Genomic DNA, 25,548 nt, shown 5'->3' with positions numbered 1-25,548 from the left:
AGGCACGGCGGGGACATCACTCAGAGCCTGGCCAGCTACTGGTGGCTGCCTCCCCTGTGCAGTGCAAAGGCTCCGGGCAACACACGGATCCCTCCTGCCTCAACTTCCCTCAGGGGACACAGCCAGACAGGGCCAAACAGGAGCCCTAATGCTCCTTTTTCCGGGTCTGGAAAGCCAGCACTGCTGTGGAATGGTGCGGAGGGTGAGCTTGTTCACCTGTGCTGTCGTCTGCTAGCTCCCTCCTGCTGTGGGCTCCCTGCTCCCATTTAGCACTGACCCGGTCCCTGGTCCTCCGCCCTTGCCTGTCTCCTTCTCCGGTTCCCCCTCTCTCCTCTGGCATTTAGTTCCCTCATACAGCACTGCTGTTTCCTATGGACTACATCCACTGAAAACAAATCAAATCAAATCAAGTCAAAACAAGACTTTTGGGCTTGATTTCTTTTTCCTACTCTCACCTTCATGACTTTCAGACTGGAGTCTATCCCCGGAAAGGAGCTACCTTTCTCTGCTTCACGTGCCCTTCAGATCCTTCCTGAAAGCCCAGTAGTCCAGAAATTGACCTCACTTCCCAATCTTGGCTTGGTGGCTGGCCAGGTGATCCTGTGTATATTTTCAGAGCAATCTGGGGAGGAAAAGGCCAAACCATCAATGTTTGATTCAGATGGTTGCATTCCCCCCAAGGACTACTACTGAAAGCTCACACACGGGGACAGTGGACATAGTAAAGCAGAGGCCTCACCACCATCTGTGGGCAAGTGAAATCTATTTATTTCAACACAACACGAATTTCACTTGTAGACAAAAGGTGAACTAGAAAAAGGTGAACTGTTTGCTTTGAATTACCAACCAAATGCTACACAGAGACAATAAAATAATAAAGAGAGAAAAAAAGCCTGGAAAATCTGTACCTGATCTGGAAAAAAATATGATAAGAATGGTAAAATACCACAAATGTCAATTATTTCTTGAACAGAAGTAAAAGACTGGAGTTAACAAAATGTTGTCAAAACCCTTGCTCATTACAAACATGTGGCACTTTTCTAGCTGGAGGTTTAATTAATATAATGATCTTAAGTTATTAAGCCCTTATGCTCCTTCCCCTGCTTTTCTATTGCTCATTTTCCTCCTTTCCTACACCCATTTGCTGTGTGCTGCAAGCTCCCAGTAACAGGCTCCGTGCAGCCCAACTCCCAGCCCTCTCTGGCAGCTTTGCACTGCCCAAGAGGAGAACAGCAGAAATAAAAAAAAAAAGAAACAAAAAAAAAAGGTCTGTTTCCCTGAGGACTCCTTGGGCTGTGAGATCTTGCTCTAAAATCTCCTGCCCCTGCAAAAACAACATAGCAAGTACAGGACAAGAGCGAAGCAGCCTGATGTCGACTCCCCAGCCCTTCCTCGGTGTGTAGCAGAGCACTGCTGGGACTCAGCTCTGACCACTTGTCTTTGTTACTCTCTGAAGAGTGTCATGCAAAATTACAGTGCTGTATAAATAGGTACCAAAATAAAACATAATAATGCCACCCAAACTTCCCATAGTGTTGCGTTTCTGTTTTCTTGGTTTATGTAACTGCCTGGTTCCTCAAAAACCTCCCCCAAAAGTTGCTATTTTTTTCTGCTAGTCTAATATATGCAGTTATTTCTCTGAAAAGCTGAAATGCTCTGCTTTAAGTAGTAAAACAAGACATTAGCTCAGGAAGTTTTAGAAACAGTAGCAATGCAAATACCTATTCTTTATAGAAAATAAAGACACCTTTATCATTCTTGGAGAAAACTGAAAAAATGCATAGTTTAAATGATTTCTCACTCACTGAGCAAAGACATTTTCTTTTGTGAGATGTCCACTGTGTACCTGGGTGGTAAAGGACAGAAACCCCTGGATTGTGTGCACACAAAGGTGCTCACAGCATCACCCTCCCTTGTCCTCAGTCTCTAAGCACTCACTGCGCATCCTGCGAGCCTCCAGGCCACCAGCTCACATAAAGTGTAGTTTTATTTATAGTTTCTGTCAGTAAAGAAGAGGTATTCAAACACATTTGTCTTCTTCCCTTCTCTCTTCCTCTCCCTGACACAGATGTATATACACGCATTATGTATGCACACATATACAAAACACTCACCCCTACTTTATTCTTGAGTTTACTGCTAAAATGGTGTTGAAACACATTATTGGGGCATATTTTTCTATCTGAAACTGGCTAGATTTTCCCATAACAGCTGCACTCTAGATTTTAATTAAATAATACCAGTTGCGCCTTATTTAACTAAGCCAGCACATCTTCCTTATGTTCGGGTATATTAATTTCATTCTTTTTTTAATGAATAGGTTTTTATTTTGACATGCAGCTCTCTATAGCTCAGGAAATCTTCATGTCAGTGTAACAATACATATACATAAGCAGGGTTTTGTTTTTTTTTCTTGCCAGGGTAAATGTTGGCTACATTTTCAGCAGACTCGATTTAAGCCAACAAACTTGTCCCTGGAAAATGAATACAGGGCTAGTCAAACTGTTTGTGCCTTTGACACCCTGATTTGCTGCTGCAAACATACAGACAAGAAGCTACAGGCCACCTTTCTATGCATGTTCACCTTAGACCGCCATAAAGAGCAATCAGCCTTCGGAGCCCCCACCTCCGTTGCTGATGTTACTCAATCAAATAGGAAATTTGAATGATCTACAGTGGTTTGATATAGTGATGGAAAGGAACTTGCAGTGGAACCCCACCTCCCACTCCCTCAAGAAGCTCATAATCTGCAAAATATCCTATAAAAGAGGTAAAAATAAAGGTGCATTATCACCTTTGATACCTGTGAATGACACCCATGAAGAGGCCTTGTCCAAGGCAAGACGCAGGCAGTTGAGCAATTCTCTCCTTTGAATCTACACTTCTTTACTGGCCTTTTCAAGGATAGATATTGTGATATTTGTAGATATTTTGCTTTTTCTTCATGTCTTTTACCTGGGAAATGTAGGCCTTGGTACATTTACCTCCTAAAAACTACTGGTAAGCAATGAAAAAGTCCAATGAGAGTAGGAACAGGCCAACAAAATTGTTTTATGGGAGTAAGAACTCCCCTCAGCCTTATCCCAGTGAGTATCTTCCTGCCCCTTGAGAAGAGAGTTACCAGTGGTCACACAGAGCAGCTGCTGACACAGGAACCTGCGGAAGTTTGGAAAATGCCCTGGTGAGCTGCATCTCTTCTGTATCACCTGTGTACCATGATCCAGCACCAACTGCCATCAAGGCAAACGAAAACTGCGTTATGAGCAGGAAACAGTAAGATGTCACGGAAGCTACGCAGCCGATGGGACTAGCCCAGCTGTGCATTTGTGTGATTTGTAATGAGAAAAGCAGGGTGCACTTTCTGTGAAACTTATTACTGCTTTGTCCTTGGAGGTGGCGGAAGACTCCTCGCCATGATGATCGCATCACTATTACAGGAACAAAGGGAGCACGCACAGCGTGCTGCCCGGAACCTGCTGGGTGCAGACAGGCCCTTGTTGGGCTGGATGGAGGCGGTGGAGAACATAGGCTATGTTCTGCAACAGCAGCCCCAGCTAAGTCTGTAACTTTAAGACAGATAACATGCACATTCGCATCCATGGGTAAGAATTCTGCCATTTCTGAAAGTGCTGTGAAGATTTTCTCAGCCATTGCACAATTTGTCTCCATGATATTATGCTTCCAGTGTCATGTACAGTACATCCTATCTGTCATCAAAGTCAATCTCAACTGCTGCTTGACATGGCCCTAATCAAGACAGATACAAAACCCAGTAATAAAGGTACTGCTGCCCCCAAAAGCAAAGTTGACACAATTGGTTGGTGTGTTTATTTAAATGGCTCATATCTATCCTGTTAGCACATTCCGAATCAAAGTCCACATTGTTTATTTTAAAGTGAAATTTGGTCTCCTGCTCTCCTTTGTTTATGAATGTCTGTATTTCTGACAGCTGACAAAGGGCATGCTGAAGATTTACAGTACCCACAGCTGGTTGTGTATAGCAGTGGGACCTTCCCCACATCATTTTGTTCTATGTGCTACAGCCAGAGAAAACTACCCATTGAGCAGCCCCAGAGAGAGCCGAGTCCTGCAGCGAGGACTGCTTGTCTTGCCCTCGTATTGGTTTTCCCCTCACCGTCAAGAACTTGCTATATGTCAAAGCCCAGCAACACTGGCCTGAGAGTAGCTGAAGTCCTTCCTCAGGGGGAGTATGCAGGAAGAGGGTCAACTCTGGCTTCAGTGTGCTTCACACCCAGCCCAACAGCAGTGTCTATGCCCATTAACTCTGACACCAGATCAAATGATCACATGGCTTTAAATGGGAGAAAAATTTGCTGTACCATATATCCTGCGTTTATTTATAAATAATTCCATATTTATACGTAATTCCATTGACTTGTTACTGCTGCAACTTTGAAGACAGCCAGCCTAAAAACTCCTGCTTTTGTAAGTCCAAATGCTATTTCCTTTGGCAGGATGCCCTCTTGCACATGAACTAGAAAGGAGCAAGGACAGATGACACAGAGACCCTAACCAAAATATCCAGAATCTTCATCTCTGTATCAAAAATGTATAGCTTTTGGCTATCTTCAATGTGCTTCACAATTTTATTCTAGTGGAATGACATGAGGATCTCTGTTGTTCAACAGCTTCATGTTTTTCCTTTATCATTTGAAACTTGGTGTTCAAAACCCTCATGAGATGGGGAAGGCAGCATCATATTCTCTCTGAAGTGTACACATGCAAAATGGAAAGCTACACATTTGCAATGCTTATGCATTGTGTCACATCACCTAGTTTACAGAAATTCTCACTAAGACTATCAGCAAGAGGGTGGAGGAACACACAAGTGAGCTACCTGCAGGCAAGAACCACACAGGAAGAGTCCTGGTGTAATTCTTGACTATCCCTAAGCACCCATGGTCAAAACATGCTGGGGCATGTGCTGCGTACTTTAGCAACTTCCAGCTCCTGGTAAATAAGGTCCTTTACCTTTACTCTGCAGAACACTCACATATAGATCCAATAAATGGTGGCATCAGAAAAAGAGACACTTGTTACTTGTTAGACATATGACCTGACAAAAGGTAAGGAAAAAATAGGAAGACCCACACAAAAAAGCCCCTAAGGAGAACAAAAGAAATATGCCAAGAGAAAATATGACACACACACTTTATACATGTTTAATTTCTGTTGTTTTGGTTGGAAAACAGCTGCAGGTGTCCTCTAATTATATCACCATTTTCACAAATATCAACTGTCATATTTAATTTGTTACATTTACCATCCAGCCTCCTCAAACAGCACACTTCTTTCATTACGCATTTAGTGCCAGAGTTTCTAACATTCAAGCTAACTTTCAAGCTAGTCAATTAATGCATTATTTACAAGTGAAATGTTATTAAAAACAGATTCTTAATTTACTAATGATTTAGTAGACCCCAGGCAATATTCCAATTTGTTTTTATTGAAATTGGAAGAACACTTAGAACAAAGGGGAAAGTAATGTCAAGGATATTTTGGCCTATTCATCTGTGCTGTACTTTCTGTGGTATTATGTCTACCCCTACATCTTCCCTCCCTTTTTTTATATTGTATTTTTAATACACAACCTAACCAGTTGCAGCATGATTGAGGGGAAAGGTCTATGAAAAATGAAAAACAGCACAAACACTATTGTGAGTTTTGTTTTTAAAAACCACCAGGCAGTCTGGAATGACTCAATACACATGTTCACCATACAATACAGCATATTTTGATTTACAGCGCTGTTCTAGCAGCACAGCAGGTTAAGAAGGTTAGAAGTCAAGGGAAATTAAATGTTATTAGCATTCCACCATTGTTGTGCTGTACAAAAGTGAGTATGTAACTTTTCAGATCAATTTTTAAACTCAAATTTGTTTCTGAGGCTTTCAGCTTGTCAGAAACTTTTACAAGCACGTGTGTGCTCCTTTGTCCTTCCCATCTTTTACTCCTTTTCCTCTCCTATCTGCGCCTGTTCAGGATGATCATTAAAGACTAATCCCCCTCCCACCTTCTCTGTTTGCCGAACTGCAACCACCTACAATAACGCTGTTGTAATTAAAATGTTGACATTCAGTGTTTAGGGCCACTTAATACAGGAAATATCTGCGATTCAGTGGCAATACTAATCAGTGGCAAACACTAAACATCAGCATTTGAATGGTGACCATGATAGCTTTGAGATACTTATTTCTTTGTGTTTGTTTTCATGTGGGAATAAACGAAACCAAAGCAGGGATTCACAACCAGGCGTGTTTGTTACTCCCACGGGGTGGTTTACCAACTACAGATATGCCCAAACCACGCAGCTCCAGTTTGGCTCTAAGGGCAACATGGGGGATGCTCGGTTCAGGGCTCTGGCACTCACATGTATGTGATCGCCCAGCTCAGAGCCAGGTGTGGACATCTTCACCGGAGCACCTGCATGTGGGTAAGCAGGCCGGTGCAAGGGATGTCTAATTTAGGCTTAGGTTTCTGCTTTGCTGCTCTGGTAGCTCCAGGGATCTTGGTGAGGTTAATGATGAAGCAAATGGATGTTCTCAGAGAGCAGATAGGGCCCCAGGTCTGGTTGTTTCTACCCACATGAACCCTGTGTTAGAAGAAACTTTGGATCTGTGGGCAAAATGTTACCACACCTAGCTAAATTAGAGCTAACCCAGACAAGTCTACATCTCCCTTAAAGTGAAAGCAGAGGCAAAGCTGAAGCCTTTCTGTGCCTCAGATGGTCCTTTGTAAAACAGGGACAACAGCGATTCTTTGCCTTACAAGGCTGGTACAAAGATTTGGGGTAATCTCCTTTATGATGGCAGCAGGACTCGCACAAACCGGACAGGCGGATCTGCACCCTTTCCTGCTAACCCTTGGTGTATTTGGAAGACCTCCTGTATTGTCACATCTTAGGTTTGGGCGTGAAGTCAGACGCACCAGGCTGACCCCTTTACTGACAATGCCACAAGAGCTGCAACCCTGCCCAGTCCCCAGGTGCCCCGAGGGAGACGGTGCCCAGCTCAGCACCGGTTTCGTTGTGCAGGCACAGGCTGGCTGTGCACGGCTCTCTGGAGTGCCCTGTGCTTCAGCCTTCCGCTGCTTGGTCCCTGACCACCTGAGCTCCATTCCCTGGTGAAGAGTCCTGCAAAAGCTACTGTCATTATCAGAGCGTTGACCCTTGCCTACCCCAGCAAAAGCCGCTGACAGCCACTGCCGACCTGCCCCACCTCCACCGGCAGGCTCAGAGGAGGGAGAAGAGCCTCCTCCAGCACCACTCCAGCTAGCTTAGTTTATGCTGGGGTAGTAAGGATTTACAGGTCCCTGCACTCACTCTCACTGATGAGCTGTTGTGCTGGATCATTGCAGAGGAAGTCATCAGAAAGTTTCAGACTTTGCAAACTAATGCTCTGTTTATTCAACTTTCTAATCATCCCTCTGTACTATCTGTGTTTCACATACCGTGAAACTGCACTACACTGTGCAATTGAATTAGTTGTACAGTGACTCAAAGGCATTAAACAATGACTTTGATATTTTAAGTACTGTCTAGGAGGGATTTTTAATTCCTTCCTCATAATGAAACAAGCAACACTAGAAAAATACCCACAGTTACACAACCCTGAAACATTGATTTTCTTTTCCATCCTGGGTAGACCCCTTTGACACAGCAAAACAAAAAAATATCCTTAAAGCATTCAGCTTGTTTAGTAGCAGAATAAAAATAAAACAAGCACTGACACACAATTTTAATGTCACCCAGCAGCACAAGAATTAAGACCCTGTTTTTATTTCCACCTTTTACGTCCATGGCACATACTAGGAAGGCAAATCCTATGGGAACTTTCCTGATACTGCCAAGTCTACGGGTACGGATGTCCAAACTCCTTCAGCTGCAGCTATATCTGGAGCAGAAGTGGTTACTGCCCCAGATACGGGACTGGATAGCAAGGCACTGGTGTTTGAATTGTTCAGAGTAAACCAATTCATTGTGATTGAAACACGTTAGGGAGTGCCCTCACAAATAGCTTGGCTGACAGCTGAGATAGAGATGCTAACCTTTGGCAGGGGAGTGGTGACAAGCTGCTGGAAGGAAGAAAGCCCCACTGCTGGCATACCTACAGCTGGAAGAGGACACGCGCTGCCTGACCCCCGCTAGCTACTCTGGAAAGCAGGGGAGGAGGAAGAGAGGAGACGGCTGTGCTTGTGCTCAGTTGGTCAGCAGGATCCCCGGGATGGTGCTGAAGCAAACAGCTGCTGCATCAACCACGGGGCTGAGGTGGGCCCCGAAATGCCACACTCACCCCATAGACAGCGAAGGGACCAGCTGCCACTGTGGCCTGAAATGTGCCCAAGGGGAGCCAGCTCTGCCACTGACAAAACAAGACTCTCCCGACGGGTTCTTGCTGGAGACTGCTTGAAGTGGGGGCGGAAGGGGGAAATGATTGAAGCAATGCTGTGAAACTATTGGCATTAGCTGCTAACAGCACAGGGCCAGGCACCTAAGTGATGACTCACATCTGACAATAAATACATGAATAGTTGTTGAAAGCTTGTTTGACTTTCACAAAGGGGTTTAAGCAAACATTTGTTTGTTCATTAGTCTTGAGCAACACTTTTATAGCAGGAGATGCATTAAACCTTAACATATATCTGCAACCAAGATATTTGGTTGTTTTACAGATTAAGACACAAAGCAATGCACACTGTTTACACAGAATGGCCTTGAAATACCTGTAATGGAGTGAGATACAGTTATTAGACACTGGCACTGTGAATCTTCATTCTCTTGAAGGTTAGTTGGGATGCCATGTCTCTGAAGATAAAGCCTTAAAGGGCCCGGTTCCGCTGCTGCTTGTGTGCCTGCATCAACTTCCAGATTTCTTGGCTACGTTTAAAAAGCAGATGGATGAAATCTGCTTCATTAATTAAGTTGTACTGGTGCCTGGGAAAGTACCAGCACTCACAAACTCCTCAGGACAGATCACAGCACAGGCTGCTCTGTCCTGCATTTGGAAATGTAATTCAAATAAGAAACCCCTTTCCCTAAATGTCCTAAGCTGACTGCATCATGGTCACAACAATTCTGCGTGTTAGAGGACTGATACCAGGCAGCTTGGCCAAGGAGCACTCACCATGCTGTGGGAGGTGTCTGTGTGCAGCAGTGCCATCCTTACAGCCCTTTGTGCCCACCGTGCCTGGGTGCCGTGCCACAGGACGGGGGGCTGGTGGGCTGCTCTCAGGTCACCCAGCACGCTCTGACTCTGGGTACAGCACAGGCAACCGGGAAGTCCCACTCTGCCTCTTGTGGGGGCTGCAGGAAGACGGTAAGTCTGAAGTCATCAAGAAGGTCTCCCTTCTTTAGGGCTGCTTTGTAAGAATTACACGACATAATGTAGTTCCAGCATAAAAAATAATTTGGAAGTATAAAATGTTTTCAATCTACAGGGCAGATTGGGAAGATGTTGTGAGCAAATCCTCAGTGATGTAACAGTGACTTCAGTGTAACTATCCTGATTTATACCTAGGAAGACGTAACTATCCTCAAGTGAACAAGTTACACTTCGTCTCCTCGCTTCGGGTAGTTTTTTCTCCAGCGAGCAGTGCTGCACAGTGTAATGTTAGATGTGACGAGGGTCAGCTCTAACATAATCACAGACCTGAGGTCTCCAATTTATGCGCCTCTGTGTCTTCACCTCATCTCACCAAGTGATAACATAAAAGGTTACGACGTGCAAAGCAAAAAGCCCAAGTTGTTAACTTCCTGAACTTGAAAATATTACATTCCTAAAATTATTGTAAGCACAACATACTTGACATCCCATCCAGCTGATATGAATGGAAGACGGCATGCAAATATTTGACGATATAGTTACATTATTATCATAATAACCTTACACATGCATTCTGTATGACAATGAAACCTGTACATTACTCAGCTTGGTACAATTCATCTCAGTATGTCAGAAGTACAGTAGTTACACTGGAGAAAACTACTGTTTGGGGGGAGATGATGACCAATATCTTTCAATATCCCTATGCACCTACTGCAGTGCAGAAATGGGTTTTATTACTAAAGCCTTTACACATGGACTGAAAATATTTCCTACTTCTCTCTGCCGTTCTAAATAGAAAGCTTATTCAAAGCCAGCCCGTAATGACCACTTTCTCCTGCTATCTTTGAATGGGCAGAACACGTGCAGAAGAGAGATCTGCCCCTGCTATATGTCCTGCTGATTTTACTAGCATTAATATGCAGGGTGACCACAAACTTCGCAGTGAAAAATCACAAGAAATTTCCTTGAATGATAATAATAGCTGGCATAAGAGAAATTCCAGGTGGCCTCAACCAGATGCTCAACCTAGTGTTACATGCCGTGGAAGCAGAGAAGAAACTTTTGCTGAAAGTTGACAACATCAGTCAACTTCCTCTAGAGGTGAGCCCAAGGCTGACTGCAGAGCTGAATAACCTTGAACTTGATGAGGGTGGACTTGCATTGAAACGTAAGGCACAAACCACTTCTGCTTTGCTCTTGCAAACACAAAACCAAGTCCAGAGCTCCAGTAAATTCTGCCCTCATCTCTGCATTTCCCGACAGGACAAAAACTCTTCTTTACCTTGAATGTTGCTACTGTAGATAGTCAATAGCTCTAGCAGCCTTTCCTCAGGCTTACTCATGCCCTGCAGTTAAACCTTATACGTGCTTGGACATGATTTCTACACAAAAGATATAAAAATCTGGAATTCACTCCCAGTCAGCACTTGGTAGGTGAGCTTGTAACCACCCAGCTGCTCTGGCACCAGGGAGAACTGGGGTTTGCTGGCTGGGAGAAATTGAAGTGATGCAGGTGAAGACTGCAAGGAGAGGCTCCTTCTTCAGTAGGAGGACAGCACTCGGAATTTATTGTGCAGTTACAAGGAAAGAGGAGGATATCAGGCAGGTACAAGATTGGCTTTAAGAAAAAGCCTAAAACTTAGAAAAAAAAGGCAGCTCAGAAAAATGCAGATGCTTTTGTGAAGGACGGGGAGCCCAAACCACAGAGTTTAGATGAAGATCCAAACTTCTGAAAGCCTGAGAGTGTTTGGATGTTAGATGTTTGTTTCATCTCTATTGCTTTCTGACTCAAAAAATATTGATGCTTCCTAAAAACTAGTCCAGCTGGGCCCTGCTAGAAGCAGACTCTCAGATGCATACTTGAAAAGCTGAAATGGCAATATTTAGAAACAGTCTGAGGAGGCTGCAGGCATGTCTCAACAGAGAACAGAACAGGGTCTTAGCAAGCCTGAATCCTGTGAAGGACTGTAGGAGGGCAAGCTATGAGATGGTCAGGCACTGTACCAAGTTAACTTTGCTACACCCACTTGCTTGTCATTTTCTTTGAAACTCAAGAAGAAAGGACTAATAGCTGAATAGGGGAACTCAGTCATCCAAACAGGGTAACGGCCTCCTCCACTGGACTGTCATGCTTTTTTTTCTTTTCGGTTTTGATGCCATTTAGCATTTAAACAGGTGGCATTTGAGTGGAATCAGTTTCTCCAAACATTGTACCTTATATATTGAGTACCAAAAAGTTATTTCAAGGGCTGTGTTGCTATGTGATTGCAGAAACAGCAATGCAGGGAGAAATGCCACCAATAAGAGCCTTTGGAAAATAGAAAACATTTAGCTGTTGTGAGATTACTTTTCTCTTTCTGTTTTCATTGTTTAGAAACATATAAAAAGACTGTAGTTTATATCTGCACTTTTGATAGGTTGTGTGACTCACACTGTGATTACAGCAAAAATATCAAAGAGGAAAAATATACATAACCCGTGGTTAGGATTAACCGTGGGTCACAAATAATCAGTGTTTACAGCACATTTAACCTGGGTGCAGTACAGTTTGTTCAGATTTTATTTAGGGCTGAATATCCAGTGTTGTGTTTGGAGTAGTAAGCACACCACTGACATCAGCAAGGACAGGACTCGCCTGCTGAATGCCAAACAGAGTTTTGCTGAGCTCAACAGTCTGGAAGTTCACAAAACAAGAAGCGTTTCTTGCCATAATTAAACTGCAAAAAGCATTTGCTTAAAAAAAAAAAGTTTTAATTACAATTGGCGTTTCCAATCCCAGTGCTGGAGGCGGTTGTCTTACTGAAAATTGATGTCCTTCACGGCACTGGCAATAGACAAACGCAGTGGAAAAGCCCGTAAACAAGTTTCTAGGCGAATTTAATATTGGTTTAACCACTGGAGAAAGCATTTTGGTTGTTACCCTATTATTAAAACAGGTTGGAAATGGATTCACACACTCTCCTCTGCTGAGTTAATTGTCATATGGTTGGCATCACAAACAACATCACTTTTCAGCAACATGGCCACCTCCAGCACTAAGCACACAAATGCCAATTGTATCTGAAAACCGCTTTTCAGTTCTTTTAGCCACACAAACATTTTTTAGTTTACTTGTGATGAAAGACAATTCTTTTCTAAGAACAATGGAACTATTGGCCCGAGCAAAAGAAAGGAAGCTGGGAACCAGCTTTTCAAGTCCACTTGAATTGTCAGACTGCTGAGCTCTTACTGTTGGGCAAACTTGGGCCTCATCTGAAGGCGTGAATATTAGAAATTCACTCCGTGCAGCACGTCAAAGAACCTGCGTCTTGGTAGGACTGATGAGCACTTACACTAGTGCTAGCTCTAACAGCGTGCAGAGGAGGGCTGCGGCCAATCTGCATGTCGCGCTGCTGCGCCTTCCTTCAACCCCCGAAATGGCTCCCGGCAGCCCATGCTGGGCTCCCACACTGGAGGCAGGGCAGGCGCTCCAGATGCCAGCTCCAAGTCAAACCACTTCTGTATGCTGGAGTCCTGAAAAGGGGGCTGAAAAAGGGGCCTGGGGTCTATGACTGAACCTTGCCGCGCATCACTGACTAGGCTCACCAGAAGATTGTTGATCTTACTATACATTGATAATGAAATTTTCTTTGACAAATCAGGGACAGGGTGAAAAGTAAACTCAATATCTAGTCAATATTAAAGAAAGGGATTATTAGGTCTTCTGCCATATCCACCTGTGGGATTCTGGGTGCTGACCAGAATAAAGACGGATGACAATTTACATCTTTACATATATAGCTTTTCTGTCTGTGCTAAAGAGAGAATCAGGAATCAAAATCTATCTAATCAGTACAGAAATAAATAAGACGTGATGCAATCCATTAGATACATATGCATCTGGTACAGCCTGACTAATTAATTAGACTGGGTGAAGATGTTTGGGGATAGAAAGACTCTCCCCAGTGCTCATGCTGGATCCCCTCTCCACGGGCTGCACTCAGTGCCTCGCTGTCAGAAAGCATCGAGGGCACAGAGCTAACGCTGCATTCAGTGTGGGACAGAGCCCAGTGTGCACTGCAGGGGGTGAGGAAATGTAGACAGGACTGGCAGATCCTTAATCTCTTCTCCACATGTTCATCACTCCATGCTGTCCCATCCCATGCCATGCCATGCCTTTTCCTTCACCACACTGCACACCCCGTGTCTCGCCACAGCAGCACCACGCAGGCTCCATGACCACAGCAGAACCCCAGCCGACGAGTTGCAGTGCCAGGGGAGCGGATGCCACTGACACCTGAAGTCATCGCTTTCCCCAAAGGACAGGACAGGGATCTCTCCGCCAGTGCTGTGCACACACTGCAAGCGAGGAGTGCCCTTCAGAGGGCAAGCCGTCATTCGCTGCCTGGGAGTAGCAGCTGTGGGCCTTGCTTGAGGGTCAGCTTTTGTACCTGGTGGCTGTTACTTGGTTTTTGGCCATCGCTGCAAACCCAAGAGAATTTCAGTAAAACCATTGTCTCTTACACCGACTACTGGACCAAGAATTAATTGGGATGTTCACAACACGTGGTGTAACTATATTGACTATTTGAGATTTTAAACAAATTTGCTGAAATGGTTCTCTCACAGGTTAAGAAGCATCATCTTTACCGGTCATAATTCCTGCAAAGCACATTTCCAGATGAGCCACACACAAAAGCTTTTATCCAATCCAGCAATGGAAGGGGTTGCACCTGAGTTACCTGGCCAGTAACAAATAAGCAATCTGATAATGGGATGGATTAATATTTCTTAGAAGAGATTTGGCTAAACGAATGTGAATGGCAAAAAGACGCAAGGCACGGTGATGAGCCCACAGACAGGCTCTCTGAGATGAATGAATGAATAAATTATTCCTGGCCCAGTTGTAATCTCTGAACTTGGCTAGATTTGGACCATTACTATAGCCTCAAACTGACCTACTTCAGGAGAGAATCAGAGAGGTGAGACCTCTCTGTCCTGTTACCAACCCCTTGGGACAACAGTCTCCCTTTTTAGTGTTTTGTATGTGTTTTAAAGAAACGGAGTGCCTGGAGCCCAGTATACAGAAACAGTTCTACAGAAACATGCCAGGGAGTGTGTTCGATAGAGAAAAAATAACATGTATAAGGAAGCAGGTTTCACTCGTGGGCTTCCGAGGTTCACTGTAAACCCAAGTAAGGAAAAAATATATGAAAAAACAGCTTAGGTTATACCCTCGGCTGATGTGAACAGGTGTAACATCACTGCCACTCCAACTCATAATTCAGAAGAAAATCTCTGCCACTTCTTTAGTGTTCTGCTATTAACCCAATGTTACTTAAAACATTTTCATTTACACTCTTCTCCACATTGCTTTTGGGTTTGCTACAAACAGCATAATTTCTGCCCAGAATTTATACTAATCCCAACCTGAGGTGGCTCCTAGATATATGCATTTGAAATTCATTGTTTGAATGAACTCGACTGGATTAAGCACAGCCTGCAAATCGCTGGGGGTTCTGCTGCCCAGGGGCTGCTCTGCTCCACTGGAAGAGTTGTGGCCCTCTCCATGGAGTGCTTCTTCTCTATGACTTTGGAACCAAAACGGTTTCATGTAGTTGGTCACCAGCCTCTTAACACCTCCCTTAACACCTCCTCCTGACTTGTAGGCCTTACTGTGTATCTAGTTCGGTGGCATTTACATGTCCATAAGGAAGGCATAAATGTTTTTTTTGATTGTTTTTTTTTTGGGGGGGGAATGCTGACTACTTTTCACTTAGACACGTGTGACAGGTTTTACGGAAAGCAAGAGAAAACCATGCATCAGTCCCATGGGAAGAGTCCACGGCACAGTCTGGCTCATTAAGAAGCTCAACAAGGAATAAATCTGACAATAACTTTAAACTCCTTCATCTTTACTGAGGAAAGCGGCAGAAGCAGCAGTGGCTGCTCCTTCAAGCAGAACATGTAGCTCATTGCACTAAGGAACATAAATCCAATACCCCAGTCAACCAACAGGTATGCTTTTCCAAAGGGTGTGGATGCCCAACAAAACCAGGCAAAGCCTGACGTGGACAAACGGGGGCTTTCCCACTCTTTTCGCAGGTGACCATAGCTAGTGGGCAGCATGGGGGCTCTCTGTCAGAAAATACCCAGTCCACAAGGACCTGTGCCAACGTGGGGAGCCCTCTGTACCCCAGTACTGGGTAGAACAATTGCCATTCATAAACCAATGTGGGCCATGGTGTCTGAGGCACCCATTCTGCTCAGAAGTGGGGTGTGCAGTGGTCTGCAGCCCCCAAACACTGCCATGCAGAGTGCGCTACAGGGTACGGAGGGTGCTCACTTTGTCGTTCCTGTCTAGGAACAGAAGTGCCCATGAAGTCTGCCAAAAGTAAATGAAGAGTTGGCAGAGACTGGGGAGAGTGGAAGTTTATATGAATCACATCTTTATTTGTGAGAAGTTTGAGGAAGAACATGATGTCAGGTTAAAACATGTTCTGAAAGGAATGTAGCTTGCAGGACTAAACTGAATTAATGTGTGCCTCTACAAACCTTGCTGCAGTTCTTGGCTCATGTGACTGGAAAAGGGGCGTAAGGACAGTTCTAGAAACACAGAACTATGGCTTGAATCCTGCCAACTAACATTGTGGTGCACACATGGGAGAAGTAAGAAGGATGAATTTTTCAGAACTCTAAGGAACATCTAATAACATTTTTGTTGTGATTTTACACATTTTTACATAAAGACCGCAAGATGCTTGTACTGTTATTAATAAGCAGTAAGGATCCCCAAAACAGCCACCCTATTAAATGAATTCCACTGCATTCCAGTGGCATTTCACAGGACAGAAAAGCTCCTTTAGTTGCTGTCACTTTATCTGCTGGTAACTATGAATACTTGTTGCTGCGTTATGGATTTCTTTTTCAAAATAGTTGCAGAGAGAAAGAAAAGATGCCAGAGAAGGCTTCAGAGATAATTCTATAAGGAAGTGACAAATGAGAGGGAGGAAGAGCTTTCTCTTCATGAGAGGTTATATTGTTTTCTCATTCAAATAAAGCTTTTTGTACAAAGATAAAAGAAAACAACTCTCAGATACTGTTACAGCATCACCTGACACATGTACAGGCTAGTACAAATTTAGACCATACTGCGTAAAGAAGCTGGGAAAGGTGCATGAGACAGCTGCTTTTCCCTTCTTCTATCAGCTAATCACAAAGGAAAATCAAGGTGACAAGTCCCAGCACCAACACTTTTTGTACACAATGTTCTTTTTTTTTTTTCAATAGAAGTTTGTTTGCTTTTTTAAAATTTTAAATCTGCAAAACACTGGTGTTGAACTGCTTGCACAAAGCCATGGGAGTGCCCCTTTCCTAAATTTGTCCACATTAAACTTTGAAAAGGCTTTGATGGGAACGATCCATAGAAAGAAGAGATGTGTTTCATTTTGCCCATAAATGGAACTGCATGCATGGCACTGGATTATGTGGAATGTGCATGGGATCCTGCTTACACAGCCTGTGCACAAACCCCAAATGTTTGCAGGCGCAGTTGAAAGCAAGCTCTGCTCAGAATGGATGTTTCTCTTCTGTATGTAATGCTGCAGGAATGCCAATCAAATTCATAATTTTACATCACAGCAGACCGGTATTACTTTAAAACTTTTCCGACATGGAGAACAGTTCTGGGATAGGATGCTGTGTAGGATACTTTTAAGAAAAGCATCATTTCTTCTCTAGCCCTCCTTTTTTAAAGCGAGTCTCTCACTGAACTTATCACGTGGCAATAACTGGATGGCACATTAACAGGAACATTCATAACACTGAAAACCTCACGTTGCTGAATACTGAAGTTACTAGTATGAGAGGATCTGTTCCCAGAAAATCATAGTTATGTTCCCATTTACAGAGAACAGACTGTCTAATTTTTCAGGGACCTTGGATTAAATTCTGACTTTGCCTAAATCAGCTTTGTCTGTTTGACCTCAATCCCAGTTTACACCAATACTTCTGAAAAATTCCTTCTCTCTAGCTTGCATTGTATTTCAGCACAGTAGGCAATTTAAACTTCTTCTGATATGATACAGATATATTTCAGAAGATGTGGTAACATGCTCTGCTACATTTCTTACAGCTGCACTGCTGTTTCTCCTAAAGCACAACGTGCACAGTAGGACCATCTAAATAGCTAGTACTCGTATTGCTCTAGAATACCTTTGATTACCACATACGTGCCACAGTGGAGCTTTCGTCCTGAGCTCCTTATGTCTCTGTCTCCTTGACCAAGGAACTGGGACACTGGGTGCAGACTACTTCCACCCCAATCCTCTCACACAGACGCGAGCTGTGGAGGAACTAGGCATGTACTAGACATGCCCGTGCATCGCTGGACCCTCCTGGGGACTCCTCCAGGCCATCTTTGAAGGCCCCAGTGTGGATATTGCAAAGGAGGGCGATACAAAATGGAGGTCTGAGAACAGCTTCAGGCACTCAGGCCCCTTTTCCCAGTGCAGTTAGGGCTGAATAGAGGCTCACCCTAATCCTCCTTAAATTGCTGCACAGGTGTTACAATGGATTCTTTACAGCTACTCCGTCTTGCCCTCCTCAGTGAACTATACCCTTTCCTGAAGTGCACCTGGGCTCACAGCAGTTGAGCACACAAAACCTCCTGTGGAAACTCCCAGCAAACAAACACTGTATACAGTAATCCAGAAGGAATAAACCTAACAGTTACTGCTTGATATTTGAACATCGTTTAATGAGTGCCCAGAATTCATCTGTAAATGCACATTGTTAATTTAGGGCCTGCTATTCATTAATTAGAGGCTTAGTGGCAAGTGCCATTGAGCTATCTGCAATGTTTAAGGTTACATCAAGCCCTAGTAAATGGCTTGCTGATAACAAGATGCATCCATCTTCATTACTTGGCCACTCCTGTCTGAGTTTGCTCTGCTTCCTGTAAGGGCTATGTCACTTGGAACTGAAGAATTAAACTTTTATCCAAACCAGATTCTGCACTTTCACCTCTTTTTATTCCTTGAGTAGTTCCAATTTATTTTACTTAAATGACATCGGATTACCTAACATGGAGAGGAGCAGTAACTTAACCTAAAACAGTCTGCAAATCTTTAGTTCTGGGATAGAGTGTTGCAGTGGGTTAACATTTACAGAAACCATTACATTTATATTTCATCTGATACCAGTCTCAGTAAAGAAATAGTTTCTCATTTTTCTTCTCATAAGGCTACAGCTTAGATAGGATAAAAAAACAGAGGAATACAGGAAATTAATTTTAAATCTGAAGAATAAATATCCCTTTTTGTTAAAGTTTACTTTTGCAATGTTACACTCTCCAAATATATATCATTCAGGGCAATCATAATTCAAGTGAAATAATTCACAAACAGCATAAAGATATTTCCAAGTAAATCCTCAGCTATACACATGTGTCTGCGTGTGTTCATCCGGGGCAAGATCACTGCAGCTTGTCTTTCCCTAGTTTCTATTAAACATGCCCCATTTTGAGCGATAATGCTACTGCCGGGGTCTGGGGAGATGTAGTTGAATCTAATCATCAACTTTTTAAACTCACTGTTTTCCCTTAAAACTACAAGTATGAGAACTTAAAATAGGAAACCAAGCTCCTTTGGCAGATGGTCTTTTAAAGTGGCTGCTGCTAGATACATGTAATGCTACCTGGCATGGTTGTTTAACACATTAGGGTGCTCACAGGTAGAGCCTATTGCTCTCATGAACCACAGTTCAATTTTAAGCATCGCTGCTTGGGATAGGTAATTGTAATCACTGTGGAAAGCAACTTTCAGGATGCTGATGCTCAAACTATGTATGTAGAAGGGAAGACGAGAGGATGCTTTCTGGAATGGGTGCTCAAGGGAAACAAGGCAAGTACCAGAAAACCCTTGTGCCGTTTGAGCTGGCACACTTATCACAGAGTGGCAGTATAGACGGCAAGCTTCAGTGGGGAAAAGCCTTCCAGGGTATTACTGCTTGGTTTGCATGCTGCCAGCTGGTTTAGAGAGTGTTTATACCTTTCTCACATGTAAGCAAGCAAAGGAAATGCCAGCTGACATGGGGCAGGTGGATGTAGGGACCATGGCTATACCCAGTGAGTACAGCACCGCGCTTTCCCAGGCACATTCGCAATGCAAGGAGCACACCACCGACTCTGTAGGTGTCATACTGTTGGAGGTTTCCCCCCCTCACACACACTCTGCCATCTAAGATACACATAGCTACGAAATGGTAGTGAATAGCAACTTTAACATTTACAATCAACTTCCAGGAGGGTTAGTTGCACTCATGCATCATTCTTCCATTAGTCTGCATCTTCGTTAGATACTAAGTGAGAAAATAAAACTGAAAGGGTGGGGGAAAAAGACAAAGCAGACATAAAGCTTGCTTTGTAACATTTAGACACAAAGTTATCTACATTATCCATGATTGAAACAGACAATCTTAAGCTGAGTATTTCTTAAATCTAACAGAAGGATGAGCTGGACTCTTGAGGTAAGTGCTCTTTGAAGCTAATGTGCCACTGTACAAAGAAAGCTTTTTTTTTTCCTTTGAAAAGATAAAGCTAATATTGTGGTGGCAGAGGCTACAATACTGCCACTGAAATGGAGGTCAAAGCTGAAGGTTCTTTGCTATCAGAAAACTAGAAAGAGGTATTATTATTATTATTATTATTATTATTATTATTATTTATTATTATTAAAACAAAAATTATATTCCAGCATCCTAAGCTCTGTTTGCAGGTCTCCAGACAGGAAATCACTCATCTGTCCAATTTCTATTATTCGATATTGCATTAAAAAAATTCAGAGGAGGAAGAAGAAAAAACTTTGGGCATCCTCAGGTCAAGGCGATTTTTAAAAAGGTTAAAAGCTGTTCAGAAGGGTTACAGTATCCATAAAGGCAAATGAGATTATATTTAAAGACTGATGGAGAAAAAGCAATAATTGAGATAAAATGCTACTGTCTCAAAAAGGTTTAGACTGAGGAAATGCTGATATTAAAGCAAAGAAATTGAAAGACTTACAGATCAGCCATCACATCAAAGACAGCAGAGTATTTCATTAAATTTGCAACAATTATGTTTACTTTTAATGTTTACTAGGTTTTTGACTTTCTTCCATCATTGTTCAGTTAAATATTTTTGTAATAACTTGGGGAATATTGTGATTGTGTGTCTCCAACCACCAGCTGTCAACCGCTGACCTCTCTGTTCCCTGCATCTGTAATGTTACAAGCCTTTGTCCTGGAAAGAGTTATGATGTTTCAATCAAATACATTGTGAAGTTACAAAACCCATAACATGATCTGGATAATGACTGCCTGGATACACTTATAAAATATATTTTAGACCCCCCTAGGGAACAGAGACTGGAAAAAAATCACAAACATTACTCTCTGCTGTTTGCCACTAATTGAATGAGTGATCATTGCATGAGATGAGTGTTGAATGTGAAGCCTGCTGTTAAGGTGTATGGTAAATAAAATGCACAGAAGTCCAAAAACACGGAATAACTGGGTCAGAACATCATTGCAGTCCTGAAAAGCAAGCCCTAAAAGGATCTGGAGTGCTGAGCTGGGCACAGGATCTGTGTTTAGCCAACACAATTTTGGCATTGCAGCCTATTGAGAAATTACTATTTGGATTTCAAACTCTGCCCTTTTCTCTGCTGTGACTTTTACCCAAGATTTACTAAGTCTCAAAGGCTGTAGTAATTATTGCCAAACAGAGCTGTGATAGAGAATTGTTTCATAACCAGCCAAAAATCACAGCAATAGCCACTGAAGAGCTGTATTTGTCTTTTCTGTCTGTGACTCAAGCTTGTTCACACGCTGGGACACTGACAGTCTCGATAGATCCAACCAGTTTCGTAAAAGCTAAGGAATATGACAAGTAGGTTGTCTAGAATACAAATACCCAAACCAGCATCCAGACCAGTTCAAAGTGGTGCAAGAATTGGTGCAGAGATAAAAGGTGTTTGCCCTTCCCTTTCCTCACCAATGCTCAGTGCCAAACTTGGCCATTGCTAGTAGCACGACCTGCCACAATTGCTGCTACGTAAGACTGTGTGGGAACACACAGGTTAGAAAACATAATTAAAAACTCATTGAACTTAGCCTTTCACTGTATGCAAGGGATTTATAAACTGAGACTGATTTCTCTAATGTTAAATTCCTCCTCCTCTCTCTTTCATATAGATGTAAACAGATTTTCACAGATACTACTTTGTGTGTTAGGGATGGCTCGGGACCTCGCCCATTTGAATGTCTTGTGATGGGCCATTTTGCAGTCTCCGGAGGGTGAGTCAGTCACTTGGGATTGATTCTGCTCACTCACTGAAAAGCCAAAACCTTTGGGATAGTTATTATTACGAGAATGACAAATGGTGAATAACAAATTGTGCACCATCAGTAATGAACTTTCACAGAAGTCATTCGTGTCAGACTGTTCACTGGTCTGCAATGTGCTTGTGAGGAGCTATCATGAAGAGGTTCCTGGCTGTCCAAATAACATGATGGATGGACAGCAATGCCATGAATTCACCACCTGTGTTGGAAAAAATGTTTGCACATTCCTTTTTATATTATTTGTATCTGTTTGTGATAGGCTTTTCTCTATTACCCTTTGTCAAGGTGTCCAAGAGCTTGGCTGAAGGAAATTTCTTTTATATTAAAAAAAGTTGTTAAAATGACTTTCTGAACTTGCATGCTTTGTTTTATTTCAGCCTCTGGGGCTTTCAAACAGGTGAGTTACCATCTACCAAAATCATAAAGAAATAAAAACGGTATAGAAAAAGGGCTATGAAACATCTGTTTCAAAAGAGGACACAATCCAAGAAAGAACTGCACAAGTCTGTAAATTATCATTTTAATTTGGGACCTATGACAACCTTGACAATGCCCCTTTACACCTCTCTCTATTGTCTCTATTTATATCATGCCATCTTTATTTACTGTTCATCTAGCAAATAAAGCCTGTCCCCAGCACTCCGAGTGCCAGGCTGCAGAATTGCTGCAAGTCTCCTTGGAGCAGTGTTCAGCCACGGGTAAACTAGTCCTGCAATGAGATGCTCCCTATTCTCCTTCCAAGATCCAGAAAGAAGAAATTCATTGCTTATGCTGCAATTTTGATAACCTAACTGGCAGAACTGTTATTCAAATTTTAAGCTTCTAAATGCAGCAAGATCAACCTGGCCATCCACATAAATAATTTTGACATGATAAGTATGCGAGTGTGATGATAACTGATAAGTGAAGCAATTACCTTGCTTTTTTGGATTATATTAAATGAAGATTCTGATAGAGTAATGAAAAGAGACAAAGCAGACAAAAAGGCGGCTGTAGAGCTTTTGGGCACTGTGTTATCTCTATTATACCATATTGAAATAGAGAAGCTATCACCAATCATGCTTCCTATGTAACTTCTAGCTTCTAACGGCGAACAATGAATAAATTGTCACAAGACAGTAACTGATAAATTGGGATTGGCAGTGCTTTTTAAAAGTGTAAATAAACTTATCAGCCCCCTCACCCTCCCGGAAAGGCAGTACAGTTTGCATAGGATTTTTTATTTTGGTATGTTGTAGATTGCAAGGTCTCCTTTCATTTACCTACCTTAACTGTCCTTTGTTTGGCCATCAGTTTTAAGTAGCCACTTCAGCATAAGAGTTTACTCCAGCAGTAGCATCCTTTCTGTCATGTACAACACGGCACTTTGCTTTTGTCCTAGTGTGTTTACTCCGTCTGCTATCCTTCTCTCCTAATTCCTGCCATTCCAATTAGAAGCCGCTCTAATTATATGTTTTTACACTGGCTTTTATTGCATGCAGAAGCATACAAAGATATAAATAGCACTTCCAAGCAAAGGTGCCCAGTTCTGAGTCTCTAAGAACAACTTTGCAGACACTGAGTACCTCATGGATTAATTAGAGTTCTCCAGAACTGTGCTATTTCTTTCCAAAGATGGATCCCAATTCTTTCTGAAGCCAGTGGGATTTTGCTACTGATCTTGGCAGGATCTGCCCAACATTCTTTTTGGTGGGGATCATGTGCTGAAACTGGTATTTGTACATTGCATCCTTTCAAGACAAGGCACAAATGGAGTGGGAATGTCATTCCCTTGTTAAAATTAATTAAGTAACCTAACACCGTACATCTGGGGAGAGGACAGAAGGGGAAAGGAAGTTCTCCTTGTTCTCTGTTTACCATTTGAGTGCTGCTTCAAGCTGCAATAGCATCACAGTGCTGTAACTAAGGCCTCCTATGGTCTGCAGCCAGCTGGGCCTAAAGACAGGAGCAGAGTTCCTGCTTTGTGGGACTCATTGCTTCAGGATAACCACATCCCATCCCTAGCTAGAAATTTGTTACACTATTATTTTTTTTTTTGACATACCATATCTACACTGTAGAAACTGCCGGGCAAGCCAGGGAGTTTGGAGATCTTGGTGGCAAAATACTGAATTTTAGAAACCCAGTGCAGTTTCAGAAGTGGTTGAGAATTTTGGAGTGGAGAATGGACACAACTTCCCTCCCTGTTGTCAGGAACAACAGAGGTGATCTGTAAGCCAGCAAACTCTGGCAGCAAGCATCTGTCACCCTTCAGCTTTCCATCCTGATATCCGCATCTGAAAATCTCTGATAACGAAGGCTAAAAGCATGCTGACAAAATATAGTCCCCACTGAGTGGCTCCACATTGCCGTTGTTAGACTTCAGGATTAATGCTCCACAAGGGTGTATTGTTCTTGTATGTTGTTTACTTATTCAGAAGGATTTTTTGGTTTGGAAGTCTATTTGTGCACATCAGGCAGATCACAAACTGAATTTTACTTTATGAAAATGAAAGCCTCTTTTTCCTGCTATTTTATAGGAGTTCCTGGATTATGTGGCAAACTCTATGGCTGTGGAACTGCATAAAAAAAGCCTTTGACTACTCCTATTGTTCCATGGGATCAATTGCTCAGATCCATCTCTAACTGAAGTCAATGTCGAACTTCTCACCGAATTCAATGCTCCTGTTACTTATTTCAAAAGAAAGCATTTTAATTGACTCGGAACTATCCAGGCACATATACATCTTGCCTATGTAAACACATTTTTGTTCTTGTTATCCCCACTATCTGTTTCCACCCATACTGTTTCTTTATCTATATGCTTAGTCTGCATTAAATTAGCAAAAACTTTTGTTCTGAGGACAGTAGGTTTTCCCAAAAGTTCAAGTTTCAAGTTTGAGAAGATATGAAAATGTCTTACAAGCCCTTTAGGTGCTAAAGGAGAATGCAGCTTGGCTGGTAGTAGACAATCAGCTTAAGCTCTACTCCCCCAAGGTCCTGGCTGTATGTCCCCTCCTCCCTGCCCCAATGATGCTTGGTCACCATGTGCTTGTGTCATCATGCTTTGGCTCAATGGGGGAACTGACCTGGCTGGAGACAAATTTTCGCTGGGCTGGGTTGGTTTCCAGCAGGATCGGTGGCTGTGTCTGTCTCAGCTGTGCAGCCACATGAGCTGCAGCACCCGTGCAGGGGAGGCGGCAGGAGGGCACATCTGTGGGTGGGAGGGAACACCCTGCTCCACGTAGGTTACACCACGGCCTCTTGAGAGCACTGTGCTTTGATGAAGGGTGCTGGATGTCTAAAGAGGGGACGAGAGGAATAAATAAAGGAAAATCATGACTCCTTTTTCATCAAAACTGTAGCAAATCCTTCAACTACTGTACTGTACCGCATACCTCAGCTAGCATGCATGCCTGAGGTTCATCATGCCATAGCCTGTCTGCTAACTCACACACCCAGCACGGCACAAGGCCTAGATCAGCCACCCTGAGCTGGGTGGAGCAAGTAATAGTGAGGGTCAACACTCTTCCCTAGCTGCCCAGAGCGATTTACAGGCTATTTCCTAGCAGTTCCCCAAATGCCAATGACATACAACCATTAATGGACGCAAGAATGTCAGCAAACATAAAAATGACACATTTCAAATTCAATTTACTGGAACCAATTTTTAATCAGGTAAAGAGTCTGTATGTGATGCATCAGTAGAATTGGGCTTATGGCAGTATCCATTTTCAAAAGTACTCATATGACTTAGAAATTTAAAGTTCCAAACGGAAGGGTATTAGGAGCATAAATATCTTCAGTTTTCAATGGAATTCAAACCCCAGAGTCACTGAGGTGCTTTCAGAAGTCTGTATTTTGC

General features: G+C 42.8%; 1 protein-coding gene across 5 annotated transcripts in view; it reads right to left on the bottom strand.

The window, feature by feature from the left end:
* LOC310903636 (uncharacterized protein) overlaps window positions 1-25,548 on the bottom strand; it is a 503,466-nt gene that overhangs the window by 50,784 nt on the left and 427,134 nt on the right. For all 5 annotated transcript variants that reach the window (XR_014587628.1, XR_014587629.1, XR_014587630.1 and 2 more), the window contains one exon: window positions 24,773-24,984. The gene's annotated coding sequence lies outside the window, so the exon portion shown is untranslated. The remainder of the gene's footprint in view (window positions 1-24,772; window positions 24,985-25,548) is intronic.

The sequence above is a fragment of the Anser anser genome (genome assembly GCF_964211835.1).
Source record: "Anser anser genome assembly, chromosome: 8".
In the NCBI taxonomy this organism is placed as follows: Eukaryota; Metazoa; Chordata; class Aves; order Anseriformes; family Anatidae; genus Anser; species Anser anser.
The sequence above is the reverse complement of the archived record's forward strand: the minus strand, read 5'-3'. Positions and strand labels throughout refer to the sequence as shown.